The sequence below is a fragment of the Papio anubis genome, chromosome 2 (genome assembly GCF_008728515.1).
Source record: "Papio anubis isolate 15944 chromosome 2, Panubis1.0, whole genome shotgun sequence".
In the NCBI taxonomy this organism is placed as follows: Eukaryota; Metazoa; Chordata; class Mammalia; order Primates; family Cercopithecidae; genus Papio; species Papio anubis.
In genome coordinates this window covers 36,852,157-36,865,859 of record NC_044977.1, presented here as the reverse complement: position 1 = coordinate 36,865,859, position 13,703 = coordinate 36,852,157, and the positions used below count along the sequence as shown (strand labels likewise).

The window sequence follows — 13,703 nt, the reverse complement described above, 5'->3', positions numbered from 1 at the left end:
TCTTTCTTCCAGTTGATCGAGTTGGTTACTGAATCTTGTGCATTTGTCACGTAGTTCTTGTGTTATGGTTTTCATCTCTATCAGTTCTTTTAAGGTGTTCTCCGCATTGATTATTCTAGTTATCCATTCATCTACTCTTTATTCAAGGTTTTTAGTTTCTTTGCACTGGTTATGTAGTTACTCCTTTAGCTCTGAGAAGTTTGATCCACTGAAGCCTTCTTCTCTCAACTTGTCAAAGTCATCCTCCGTCCAGCTTTGTTCCTTTGCTGGCGATGAGCTGCGTTCCTTTGGAGGGGTAGATGAGCTCTGATTTTTTGAATTTCCAGCTTTTCTGCACTGCTTTTTCCCCAACTTTGTGGTTTTATCTGCCTTTGGTCTTTGATGACGTTGATGTACTGATGGGGTTTTGATGTGGGTGTCCTTTATGTTTGTTAGTTTTCCTTATAACAGTCAGGGCCCTCAGCTGTAGGTCTGTTGGAGTTTGCTTGAGGTCCACTCCAGACCCTGTTTGCCTGGGCATCAGCAGCAAAGGCTGCAGAAGATAGAATATTGTTGAACAGCAAGTGTTGCTGTCTTATTCTTGCTCTGGAAGCTTGTCTCAGGGGTGTACCCTGCCATGTGAGGTGTGAGGTGTTGGTCTGCATCTAGTAGGGGATGTCTCCCAGTTAGGCTACTCAGGGGTCAGTTACCCACTTGAGCAGGCAGTCTGTCCATTCTCAGATCTCAACCTCCGTGCTGGGAGATCCACTGCTCTCTTCAAACCTATCAGACAGGGCCTTTACCTCTGCCGAGGTTTCTGCTGCTTTTTGTTTAGCTATGCCCTGTCCCCAGAGGAGGAGTCTACAGAGACAGGCCTACCTCCTTGAGCTGTGGTGGGCTCCACCCAATTCGAGCTTCCAGGTGGCTTTGTTTACCTACTTAAGCCTCAGCAATGGTGGGTGCCCCTTCCCCATCCTCACTGCCGCCTTACAGTTAGATCTCAGACTGCTGTGCTAGCAATGAGGGAGGCTCTGTGGTGGTGGTACCCTCTGGGCCAGGTGTGGGATATAATCTCCTGGTGTGCCATTTGCTAAGACCCTTGGTAAAGTGCAGTATTAGGGTGGGAGTTACCTGATTTTCCAAGTGTTGTGTGTCTGAGTTTCCCTTGGCTAAGAAAAAGGATTCCCTTCCCCCTTGCACTTCCCAGGTGAGGCAATGCCTCGCCCTGCTTCAGTTCTCACTGGTCGGGCTACACCAGCTGACCAGCACTGATTGTCCAGCACTTCCCAGTGAGATGAACCCAGTACCTCAGTTGAAAATGCAGAAATCCCCCGTCTTCTGTGTCACTCATGCTGGGAGCTGGAGGCTGGAGCTGTTCCTATTTGGCCATCTTGGGCGCGCCACACCTCTATTGAAGTCTTCACTCCTCTACTTGATGGTCATGTGGTCTAGGACATTGTAAGTGACATTCTGAGTGTAATTTTCATCTAGTATTGGAAACAGAGCTAATATCTTTTTATTGTTAGTTATCTTGAGAACTAAATACATTGTAGATAAAATGCTGGGTACACTGTAGATAATCATTATGATTTCTTTTCTCCATTAGAATATATCTTTTAGTTTTATAAAGATTCTAACATTTGTAAAGGAAATCAAAATATTGTTTTATAAAGTTCAATTTCCCTGATGAATAGAGAAAATCAAAGTGTTTAAAAACATGTTGAACTTTGGGTAAAACATACTCTAGTAATTACACACCTTATATTTGGAAAGACATTTTGCTTACACATTGTTTAAATCAATGTTAATTTACTTTGGCTTTGCCAAATATGAAAAAGGTGGCAAAACTATTTTCACAGTTCCAATTCATATTTATTTACAGAAAGTTGTTATGTGAAATGAAAACAACACTGTAGTGGAAGTCAGAAGATCTTGGTTCTAATCATGAGCCATTTCAGTAACTGTGTGACTCTGAGCAAGTAATTTGACCTCTCTGGGTTTCATTTTGTTCATCTGTAACATGTAGAAGTTGAAATCAATAATTTCTAAGGCATTTTCTAGCTGTAAGGAGACAAAACTCATAAACTGTTTTCTATAGAACAGAAGTTCAATAAATTATTAGATTTTTCCTTTAAAAAGTTAATTCTTAAATAAGTCTGAGAAATGTTAAGTATTGTCTCCTCCTTTAGGAAATTCACAATGCATAGTAGCATATTAAAAGCCTGAAACATCCTGTACTAAAGACACCCTGATCAACTATAGCTTTAATTAAGGTTACTGTTAATTAACTCAGGGAAGCATTTCCTAACCTTTTCGAACCATAGATTATCTTTTCTGGGGTGACAGTGGGAGGTTAAGAATTACAAAAGATATCTTAATCTTTCAATAAGTAGGCATTAGGAGGAACTGTGCTTTAACAAATATTGATTTCTATAATGTTTTCAATTTTTCTAAATCTAAACTACATTTTGAAAAATGGTGACAATCTGAAACTGTGTGAGAAAATGTACACAAATGGAATTATCTATATATACACATAAGTACATTTGGGCTTCCAACATTTTCATCTTTTCAAGTCCTCCAGTGCATAGAGACAAGAGAATTCTGAAATAGGTTGGGAGCAATGAGTACTTCTTATATCCAGTGAAACCTCATTTCAAAGAAGCTCTTCATATGCAATTGTGGATAGCTTAGACAGTGGAGCAGCCCTGTAATGAGGGGATCCAGCTTTGAGTTTTCTGCCTGCCTTCCAATCCTCTGTAATCTTGGGTAGGTCACTTAACTTCTCTGAGTGTATAATCCCTCATTTGTAGAATGGAGATATGATTACTTGTCTCACATCTTACTCATTGTATTAAATGAGGTAAAGAAATGTGAAAACAACCTTTAAAAGTATAAAATTCTGTATAAATGGAAACAGTTATTAATAGAGTCTGTACTCAAGAAATATTTCTAAAAATATTAAATATTTTATATCTCCTAAAATAACAAGCCTGGAGAAATAAGAATTGCTATAGAATTATAGGACTAGAAGGACTGCAAACAATTATCCCCATGGCTTCATTTTTTTAAAAAAAATGCCAAGGCACAGAGAAGCTAAGTGAGTTTTCTCATGACATCCATTTGACAGGAATAGGGCCAGTTCTCTGAGCTAGTCCCTCTGACTCTGAGTTGATTTGTTTTTCCCAGCACAACCACACTGGCTCAGTTAATGTACATTTGAGTATACTATACCCTTTACTATTATCACAATTAATCAAATACTTGAACCATTCAAAAAAAACTCTTATTCTAAGAAAGGCAGACAGAATATTGCCCTTGAAATATCACTGCTTTGTCTTCTGTATTTTAAAATTTAGTTTCTTTGTTTCTACCCTTACACAAAGATACTTTTGTTTTTCTCATTATGTCATTTCCTTTTTTATTTTTAATTTTTTAGCCAATCCTTTTCTTATTTTCTGTTCTTTTTTCCACTTTTTTTAGTGCCAAGCTGTGATTATACATTCTGTACATTTTTATACATTATATATTTTTCTCAACATGGTAAAACCAGTATGTGATGGATTCTGAGAGTGGATTCTAGCTGGGCTATTTATCAACTATGTATATTGCATTTTCTTAATCTAGTTAACTCATTGGAATATAAAAAAGTATGGCTTATAGTTAGTGAATAATTTAATTATACGTAAGTCACATTGAATTTTCATTTCTTAACTGTAGTTAAAAGAACATACTGATGGATCTTAGGTTTATTTATCATTGCTGCTAAGAATGGAAAATGTTGCAATGAGCATAAACTGCAACTCAAGAATGCTTATCTGATTATGAAGGTTGTGTCTATTAAAGTTTCTTAGAATAAAAAAATTCTTTCTTTTGAAATGTCAGTAAGAGATCTTGATTGTTTGAAAGACCTTTGTTTTCCACAGAAATTTAGGACCAGATGGACTCTCCTATTTTTAAAGTAGTTTTATTATAAAGTTCTTGAAGACAAATCCTTCCACTTCTCTCTTCAACAAGTTATCCAAGTTACAACTCTCCTCTTCCAAGGTGGATATATGAACGTTGTATTATCATATTCCGAGAAATGCACACAATGTTTTAGCAAGTAGCTCTTTAGAAGTAGATGGAATTTCTTTATTACAATAATTTATTTTACTTAGACTTTAATAGGTTTCAAAGACTTAGAAGAGTGGCATATTAATAGAATGAAACACAGTAGTAAATATTGCTAGATTTATTTTCTGATTTCTCCTTTAGTATTAAATATGAAGCTTATGCAAGACAACTAATCTCTGAACTTCCCATTCATAGTATATAAAAGGACACAGCATTACTTGCTTGAAGCCCTCTCGTAGACTGTACATATTTATGGGGCTTTTCTCAGACCCAATTCTATGACTTTCTAGGTCACAACAGGGAGACATTAAGTAATTTCAATAGAATGTAAATACAATAATTTCTTTCTCCAAATTACTGCTACTAACTCACCCTTGAGCAGAAAGAAAATTTTTAAGAAGTAATACCATCTTGCTGAATTTGCAAATGTGGAAAAATGATCATTGATATTAACTCATGTTGTCTTCTGAAGGTAATTACTTTGGATCATTGGGAAAATCCTGGACCTTGCCATCTGTCTTAGATTGGACTACCTGGGAAACAATCAGACAGATTTTTTCTTGCAGGAGATTTGTTGGGGATCATTCTCAGAACAATACCCATGAGGGGTGAAGGAAGTGAGGTTGGGCAAAAGGAGAAGCAGAACTGCTATGTAGCTGCATTCAAGATCTCAGACTATTCTAAAGGTAATTTGGGAGCATTTCATGCTGGTGTCAGTTGAGGGAAGGCGTGGTAGGGGCCCATTGTACCCAATTTCTACCACGTGACTTGTTACTTTCTTTGAGATATGGTGCCATATCAGAAAGTCAGCATTGGTCTTTGTGGCTGATAGTTTAGACAGTTGGTGGCAGGAATAGCTGGATCAGACTTGGTGAATGGGACCCCATTGTGTTGGGCTTATGCATAGCTTCCCTTCCTGCCACCATGTCTTTTCAATTCGTGTGCACACTGCTTCAGCGCTTGGGATGGCTGATGACAGAGAATGACTAATGTCAAGTGACATTAAATGTCACTGGCTGAATTCCTCTAACTGGTTTTAGTAGTAGTCTCCTACTTGTTAGCTGCTCTCCAATATGTGTTAATATGTAATTCAAAGTTCTTCACACTTCATGGAATTCCAGAATCCATCCATCTACTTCTTCTCTAGATATTCTCGAGCCCTATCTTTCAGTGTCCCGGGAGGCCTCTGGCCAATTAGGTAAGGTATTCAATGCTTACTTTGAATTCCTATATATATATATATATATATATATATATATATATATATATATATATGTGTGTGTGTGTGTGTGTGTGTGTGTGTGTGTGTGTGTGTGTGTTTTATATCAGGACAGTTTTATTGTCTTACAAAATGTCAAGTGTACCACTCAAATCTCTACCCGGTGAAAGAGTTTTGCCTAACTCTTCTCTTTTATGTTCACCCCTGAATGGGACTTGGGATAATACAGTAGCAGTCCATCTTCAGCATATGGAGATGTCCTATCCATGAGCCAAGCTCAGACTTTTTTCTCCTCTGTCAGCTAGTCATAAGAGACTCCTCTCTACCTCCACACACATATTTATCCATAGGTATAAACTAAGGAAGAGTTACTGATGAAGCACAGTGGGTGACATGGGTTCTGGGCCACCTGTTCATGTAGCTTATCTGTACTCTCTGGCCTCGTTTATGCTGATCCCAGATTCCTCATGTCCATCTTACGACGAATTACTGCTGGATCCATCTACCTTATAAATTGGTTCTGACAGAACCCAGCTCATAATGGGCAGCTCTGACCTCACAGTCACTTGATTCTCCACCACCAGGCACTCCGTTTCTACTATAGATCAGAAGCGTTTTTCAAATGGTGTGCAAATCTCTGCTTGCAGATAACATGCTCTTGTTCTAGAACTTCAGGTGTCTAGACTTTGCTTCTCCTGTTTTGGGGCGTGCCCTAAACTTCGTAAGTGTCTTTTCTCATGACAGATACTTCTAATACCTTAAAGTCTGACGGATCATATTGTCCAAGTGTCAGGGTTGCAAGCATTGCAGCCTACAGCTGCTGCAGAGCCCTTTCTTACACTCGGCCCTCCTCCTCCATGGCAGCTTTCCAGATCACTCAGTAAATGAGGCAGGGTAGTGTTTTTTAAGTGTGAAATATTCTGCTGACTGAAACCAAAGAGGCTTAGCAGACATTATGCTTCTTTCTTAGTGAAAAGAGGTGCAAGATGCTATAATGTGTCTTTTCCTTTGGAGGAGATATCCTGGCATCCCCAACATAACTGGATCCCTAAAAACATTATTAGTATGGTATGTCCTTGAGTCTTCATAGCTCATATGTTTTACCAAGGCTTCTGACAATTTTTACTTGTTGAGTCCATTTTAAATAACAATCTCAAAATAGTGGACAAATCCCATCTGTGGAATGTTTCAACACTCCAAATCCTTTTGAAATATATTATGAAAGAGGGTGGAAAATTTAACTAGACCTCTGGCAAGACTATAATACTCTTGTTTTTCCTACATGAATGTGAACTACTTCCGGCTCTCCTTACTGATGGGGATAGGAAAGAACCAGTCTAGCTGATCATTGGCTACATATCACATACCTGAGACCATGTTACTGTGCTCTAACAAAGATAACACATCTGGCTCAGCAGCTGCAGTTGGGACTATCTCTTATTGTCTTCATGGTTTACTGTCACACTTAAGAATCTTTCTATTTTTTGTAGGGGCCAAACTGGTGAATAAATGGGGAGATATGATGAGAACCACCACCTTTGCATAATTGAATGGTAACCCTAATTCTGTCATTATTCCCAGGATCCAATATTGTTTACGATTTTTTAATTTTGGCTAGGGCAGGGACACTTTAAGAGGCTTCTGTATGGCCTTCCCTACTATGACAGCTCTTATCTTCAGATCAAGGAATCTATATAGAGGTTTTGTTAACTACTGAGTATGTTCATTTCAACTATGTACAGTTGGCTCAATGTGAGTTGACCTTTGCCAGTACTCCATTTGATATTGGGACCATGTGTGCCACCTTTATAGCATGAGGACCATTATGAAGCTTAAGGTCAGTGGATAATAATGTCATCTCGATCTTTGTCCAAGAGTCCTTGAAAAGTATGGATATCCCCATTTCCCCACCATATGATTACTTGAGTAAATGGCTACAAGCCATAGATAAGAGCCATGTTTGAAACATTTATTCTGATGGGGATTCAGCTTCTCCTGTCAGGGGGAACCAGGTCTGCCACCTGGCTCAGGTGTGAAAACTGGGTTTGGGATAGTGGGCTTTTTATTTTAGCAGACCCCCTCAGCCTCCAAATCATCTATCCTTGATTCTTTTGTTGTTACTGTTGTAAAGATTCAGCAATATCTTTGCTGGATGCCCATCTATCTTGCTCTTGGAGGCATTATTTCTATTAGCCATTTTACAATAATTGCACATACAATCTTGCTCCTGGTGATTAAATGCTTGTACCTGACAATCATCTTTGCAACCATCTTTGTTGCTATCAGGAAGCCCAGTTATTTAGTATCATCTCTTACTATTAGCTCTGGCCTACACAGAATTTCCACCACTGTGATTATTAATTCTGGTGCTTTTTTTTAAAAACCAGCAAATTCCGTATTTCTTTAGTAAAGGAACTATTTTCCAGTCCCTTCCATGAAATAGCATGCGATGCTATTTCATGCTATTCTAACCTTAAGTAATATATACACTCTACTACACTATCCACTTCTTTGAGACTTTCTACCATTTACCATGAAAGAGTTAGTATTTCTACTTCATTTGTATGGATCATCACTTTATCCAAGCTTCCAGAGTTATCCTAGGAATATTGTCTCTCAGTGTTCTTACTAGAGTGTTAAATTCTGTACCATGGGGGGATGCTTTCATATGAATAAAATCTCCCGTATCCAACTTTGTATTCCATTCTTACTGGTCAGGACCTTCAGGATATACTTGCATATGTACTATCTCATGTGATTCAAGCCCACATATACAAACCCAGCTCCTGCCAGCCTGTTAGTAGGCCCTGCAGCTCCTTCAGAGTATCATCCCTGTATTTCTTTAACAGGCTCAGTACACCCTTGTCTGGGTTATGTTGAAGATTAATCCTAGTTATTTGTCTGATATTTAGAAGTGGGTTCTCAGAGGGTTTCTTGTCTTGCAGTATCATAGCCTCTGCCTTATCTTCAAAGAAGAAATGAGCACAAAGTTTTTAACAAGTAAGGATGAGATTCTTCTGGAGGCCTAGAGTGCTAAGGGGATCCTGGGGATTCAATATTTTTGAGTATGTCAACCCAGATGTCCCCACACTCAGTCCCAGAGTCCCACTCCTAATTTTGTTAGCCAACTTGTGAGCATTGGAAATTCAAGTTTCTCTGGAGTTCTGCTACTCTTATAATTAAGCCTTAGGTCCAATCCTCAGCTCTTTCTGTCCTCTGGCTCTAGGAGAAGAGAGTTTACATGTTGCCATGAAGGCCTTCTGGCACTCAAACTGTGCCTTATATTGATGATTAATCACCTTTATCATTTTGCTGTCTTTCTTCAAGGCATTGATGGTGCCTAGCAAGTCATCTGATTCCAAAATCTTTATAATTAGGATTTCTCCAAACTTCTTAAACACCTGTGATATTTCCTGTAAAATTTTCTACACTGAAGGGACATTTTCTACACTGATGGAAATTTTAAGAATTTCACCGCAACCACATGTCAGGGGCTATCAGTGCCCCACCTACCACTAGAAATGAGGGACTCAGTGCCAGCAAGTCAGAGATACATATAGCTCTTAGGTCAGGTGATTTGAGAAAGAGAATCTAAGACAGAAAATTACTAATGAAAGCTTTTAGAAGAGCTCTTGGAAACAACACCTATGAGAGAGAGGAATACAGGACTGGGCAGAGGGTGAGGCTGAACAGCAATGCAGTACAACAGAGGCTTCCACCAACACTATGGGGGATTTCTGGAGCCAGGATCACTCCCTCTCCCACCTGATACAAGGGGTCCATACCTTTGTATCGTGACATTGACAAATTATTGGGTGCAGGTTGTCCTCAGGAAAGGAGTAGAGCCTTGGATGAAGCACTTTCCTTTAATCAATGCCGACTAGAGGAGAGGGACCTAGCTAGGAGCAATCAGGAGCTAAGACTCCAGTCACGTGGAGCAGGAAGTGCCTTGATCCTAAAGAATTATCTGGGAAGTGCACTGCAATGTCCCTGTATTATCTTCTCTGTGCTGCTTTATGCTTTTGTTTGTTTGCTTTGTTGTTGTTGGTGTTGTTTTGAGATGGAGTCTCACTCTGTCACTCAGGCTGGAGTGCAGCGGTGCTATCTCAGCTCACTGCAAGCTCCGCCTCCCGGGTTCTGGCCATTCTCCTGCCTCAGCCTCCCGAGTAGCTGGGACTACATGTACCTGCCACCACGCCCGGCTAATTTTTCATATTTTGAGTAGAGACAGGGTTTCTCCATGTTAGTCAGGATGGTCTCAATCTCCTGACCTCATGATCCGCCTGCCTGGGCCTCCAAAAGTTCTGGGATTACAGGCACGAGCCACTGCGCCCGGCCTACTTTACATATTTTTAAAATATGTTATTGCAGGTATTTTGATGTATTTCTTGATAGCACTTTATTGTTGACCAAGCCACATAATTACTGAAAATGAACACATTTCTAAATAAAACCGCCCATTCTGCTCATGCCCAACCCATACATGCATACTTTAAAAAAAAAAAACAATTTCAGCTTTTCAGTCATTTCACTAGTGTGCTGACATTACCCAAATAGCAGGCTCCAAGAATTAAACAGCATGGCTCAAAGGGAATGGATGTGGTTGTACCCAGTAGGAATTTTGCTGGTTCACAGCTCCCTGATGCTTCAGAAGTACTTTAACATACTACTGTGCTGCAAAATATTGACTCTAAAACACCTCTGTCCTGGAATAGATCCACTCAGGAAAAAGCTCTTGAACCTCTGTTTCTTCCTTAACAATTGAACAGCTGTTACATTGTTAGGAGTTTTTGTGGTGGTGGTGATAGTAGTTGGTGTGAGTTCAAAGGGCAGAAATACAGGAGTAATATTTAAGGAGATAAGAAAATACTTTGATAATTCAAAGAATTTGATAGAAAAGTCATTTCTCTAATGTTCAATTGGTAATACCATGAAGCTATTGTAAGAAATATTTGTTTGCAGGAATACTGCTTCATAGCATGACATTACAGAGGAATGGCATTGATTATCCAGTGATTTCTAGCTTCTAGTCCAATTTTCTCTCTTCTTATACAGACTAGGTAACATAAACAAGACCCCACATATTCGAATGGCAAAGGTGCAGTCTGAAATGAACAGTAAACTGTCTCTTTTGCCACGTCTCTTCATTTTTGTGCACAATTTATTAGTGTAATTGATAGAAAATGTGGGTCATGTTTTTTCCTATCAGAATGCTTTTGCTCTAATCTTCATCATTCAACAACTGATTGAACAAAAATGGGTCCAAGGTTTCAGCATTTATGCATTTGCTATAGATTAGTATTTAAATCCTCAGAGCTAAAATATAAGGGAATAAAAGTCATGCTCAAAACCAAATGACTGGGGCTGGGCTCCAGTGGTTAAACGAGGTCAGGAGTTCGAGACTAGCGTGGCCAACATGGCAAAATCTCTTCTCTACTACAAATACAAAAATTAGCCAGGTGTGGAGGCAGGCTACTTGGGAGTAGCCCAACTACTTGGGAGGCTGAGGCAGGAGAATCGTTTGTACCCAGGAGGTGGAGGTTGCAGTGAGCCAAGATTGTGCCATTACACTCCAGGCTTGGCGACAGAGTCAGGTTTCCTCTAGACTTCTCCCTTTCATTATATTAGCTGACTTTTTCACACAAACAATATGTCGTGACCCTTGAATATATATAAACAATTGCTGTTATAATCAAGTACATTCTGTAACATACTTCATGTGACCAAAATTCTGAAATATAGTGAATTGTTTCTCTGTAAGACCAAATAATAATTTTTTATACTTTTTATCTGTCATTCTGAAGTCAACATCTGTGTTCAAAATTACCTGATGCCATGTGTTATTTATCATATGCACATTAAATGGCCATGGTACTAAGTGATATTGTGGACTTAGGGCTTGCAGACCTTCCCTTGTCCTTTCCACACTATGCTGCTTGGCTGAAGTCCACTGTCTTCCGTGAAGTCCTCTCACATCTAATCTTTTAAATCCTTTATTGTTATTCTGTTCCTTCAGCCACACTGACACCTGTGAACCAATGTCCTTGAACGGCAGCTTCTGTCCTATTCTCCAGCATGGAGTCTCTGGGATGCTGGTGGCTGGAACTAATCCAAACTTGAATTAAGCAGCTGTGAAGAAGAGCATGAGAGTTTACATTCCCTTGCTCCCCTCAGGGCAGGAGCAGGGCTAGGCTGGGGGTGGGATGGGTGTGGTGAAGAGGGAGTGGGCAGGATGGAATTGACTCCCAAGTTAGATAAAACTGTCAGTTTGTGCCTTTACATACCTGGTTATTTCTCAAACAGCAATTTTGGGCAGATATGAAACAAAACAACATGTAAAATAGAAGACTTATATGAGATATATTTTTTTTAAGTGCAGCTATGTTATAACATAGTTCTGGAGACCTATTGTACAGCATGGTGAATATAGTTCACAATACCAACTATTGTGTACTTTAAATTTGCTAAGACAGTAGATCTTATGTGCCTCACCCCACACTCCGATACACACAATGGTAACTGTGTGAGGTAATGGATATGTTAATTAGCCTGATTGTGGTAATCATTTCATAAAAATGTATGACTATAGCAAAACATCACATTATTTACTTTAAATGTATACTATTTTTATTTGCCAATATCTCAATAGAGCTGGGGTGAAAAATGAAATAAAAGTACAAAATTCCAGGAACACCTGATACAATTTTGAAAAAAAGAATATGGAGCAATTTTGCGGGTGAAGGCTTGTTCTTGTGAAGGTTTATACTAAAGCTATAGTTATTAAGACAGTGTGGCATTAAGTCAATGATAGACACATAGGGAACTGGATTAACATTTTAAGACACATTCAATTGTGTATGGATTTAGTATATGAGGTTGTGGGATGCCTTTTGTTTGTTTGGTTGGGTGTTTTTTGGAGAAAGGGTCTCACTTTATCTTTCAGACAGAAGTGCAGTTTTGCTATCATAGCTTACTGCAGCCTTCACCTCTTGGGCTCAAGTGATCCTCCCATTTCAGCCTCTCAAATAGTTGGGACTCCAGACTCATGACACCATACCTGGCTAATTTTCAAATTTTCTCTAGAAATGGGATCTCATCATTTTTCTCAAACCGATTTTGAACTCTTGGCTTCAAGCATTCCTCCTGCTTCGGTTTCCCAAAATGCTGGGATCACAGGCATGGGCTACCATACCTGGCCTGAGGTGTGATGTTTTTAATTAGAAAAGCAATGTAGGGGTTTTCAGTAAATGGTATGTGAACCATAAGCAACATAGAAAAATGGCAAAATTCAATATTTGCATTATATTATAGTAAAATAAATTCCATGTGCTTAAAGAATAAACTATTAAAGATCATGCTTATGAAGAAATATGTATTTTCATGTTTTTTTTTCTTTTTTTTTTTTTTCTGAAACAAGGTTTTGCTCTGTTGCTCAAGCTGAAGTGTAGTAAGGCAACCACAGCTCACTGCAGCCTCAGACTCCTGGGCTCAAGTGATCCTCCTGTTTCAGCCTTCCGAGTAGCTGAGATCATAGGCATGTACAATTATGCCCGGATAATATTGTAAATTTTTTGGAGAGACAGGTCTCACCATGTTGCCCAGGCTGGTCTCAAACTCCTGGGCTTAAGCAGTCCTCATGCCTCGGCCTCCGAAAGTGCTGGGGTTACAGGTGTGAGCCACCATTCCTGGCCTCCTGTATTTTTATCCTCATATAGGTATACCTCAGAGATATTTCAGGTTTGGTTTCAGATAACTACAATAAAGAGAATATTGCATAAAGCAAGTCGCATGAACTTTTTGGATTCTCAGTGCATATTACAGTTATGTCTATACCGTGTTGTAGTCTATTAAATGTGCAATAGCATTATATGTGAAAAGAAAATGTACATACCATAATTAAAAATACTTTATGGCTAAAAAGCGCTAATGATCATCTGAGCCTTCTGGGAGTGATAATCTTTTTGCTGGTTGAGGGTATTGATTTGATTTTGTTGGCTGCTGACTGATCTGGGTGGTAGTTCCTGAAGGCTGGGAGCAGCTATGGCAATTAGGAAAAAATACAACAACAGTGAGGTTTGGCATAACAATTGACTCTTCTTTTCACCGTGCTTTCTCTGGATCATGTGATGATGTTTGATAGCATTTTACCCACAGTAGAACCTCTTTCAAAATTAGAGTCAATCCTCTCAAACCCTGTTCCTACTTTATCAACTAAAGTCAAACTAAAGTTTATGTAATATTCTAGTCATATTCTGTTCTATCCTAATTTTCTATTATATTCACGTCTTTAGGTTTAATTTCTATTACTCATGCTATATCCACCACATCTGCAATTACTTCTTCCACCTGATGTCTTAACCTCCTCAAAGTCATTCATGAGGGTTGAAAT

At 39.0% G+C, this 13,703-nt stretch overlaps 1 long non-coding RNA gene across 1 annotated transcript; it reads left to right on the top strand.

Moving 5' to 3' along the window:
* Window positions 1-1,301: 1,301 nt before the first annotated feature.
* LOC108583811 lies at window positions 1,302-11,907 on the top strand. Its single transcript, XR_001898602.3, has 3 exons — window positions 1,302-6,035; window positions 6,805-6,867; window positions 11,331-11,907. It is a non-coding gene; the product is annotated as an uncharacterized LOC108583811 (long non-coding RNA).
* The last annotated feature ends 1,796 nt before the right edge of the window (window positions 11,908-13,703 follow it).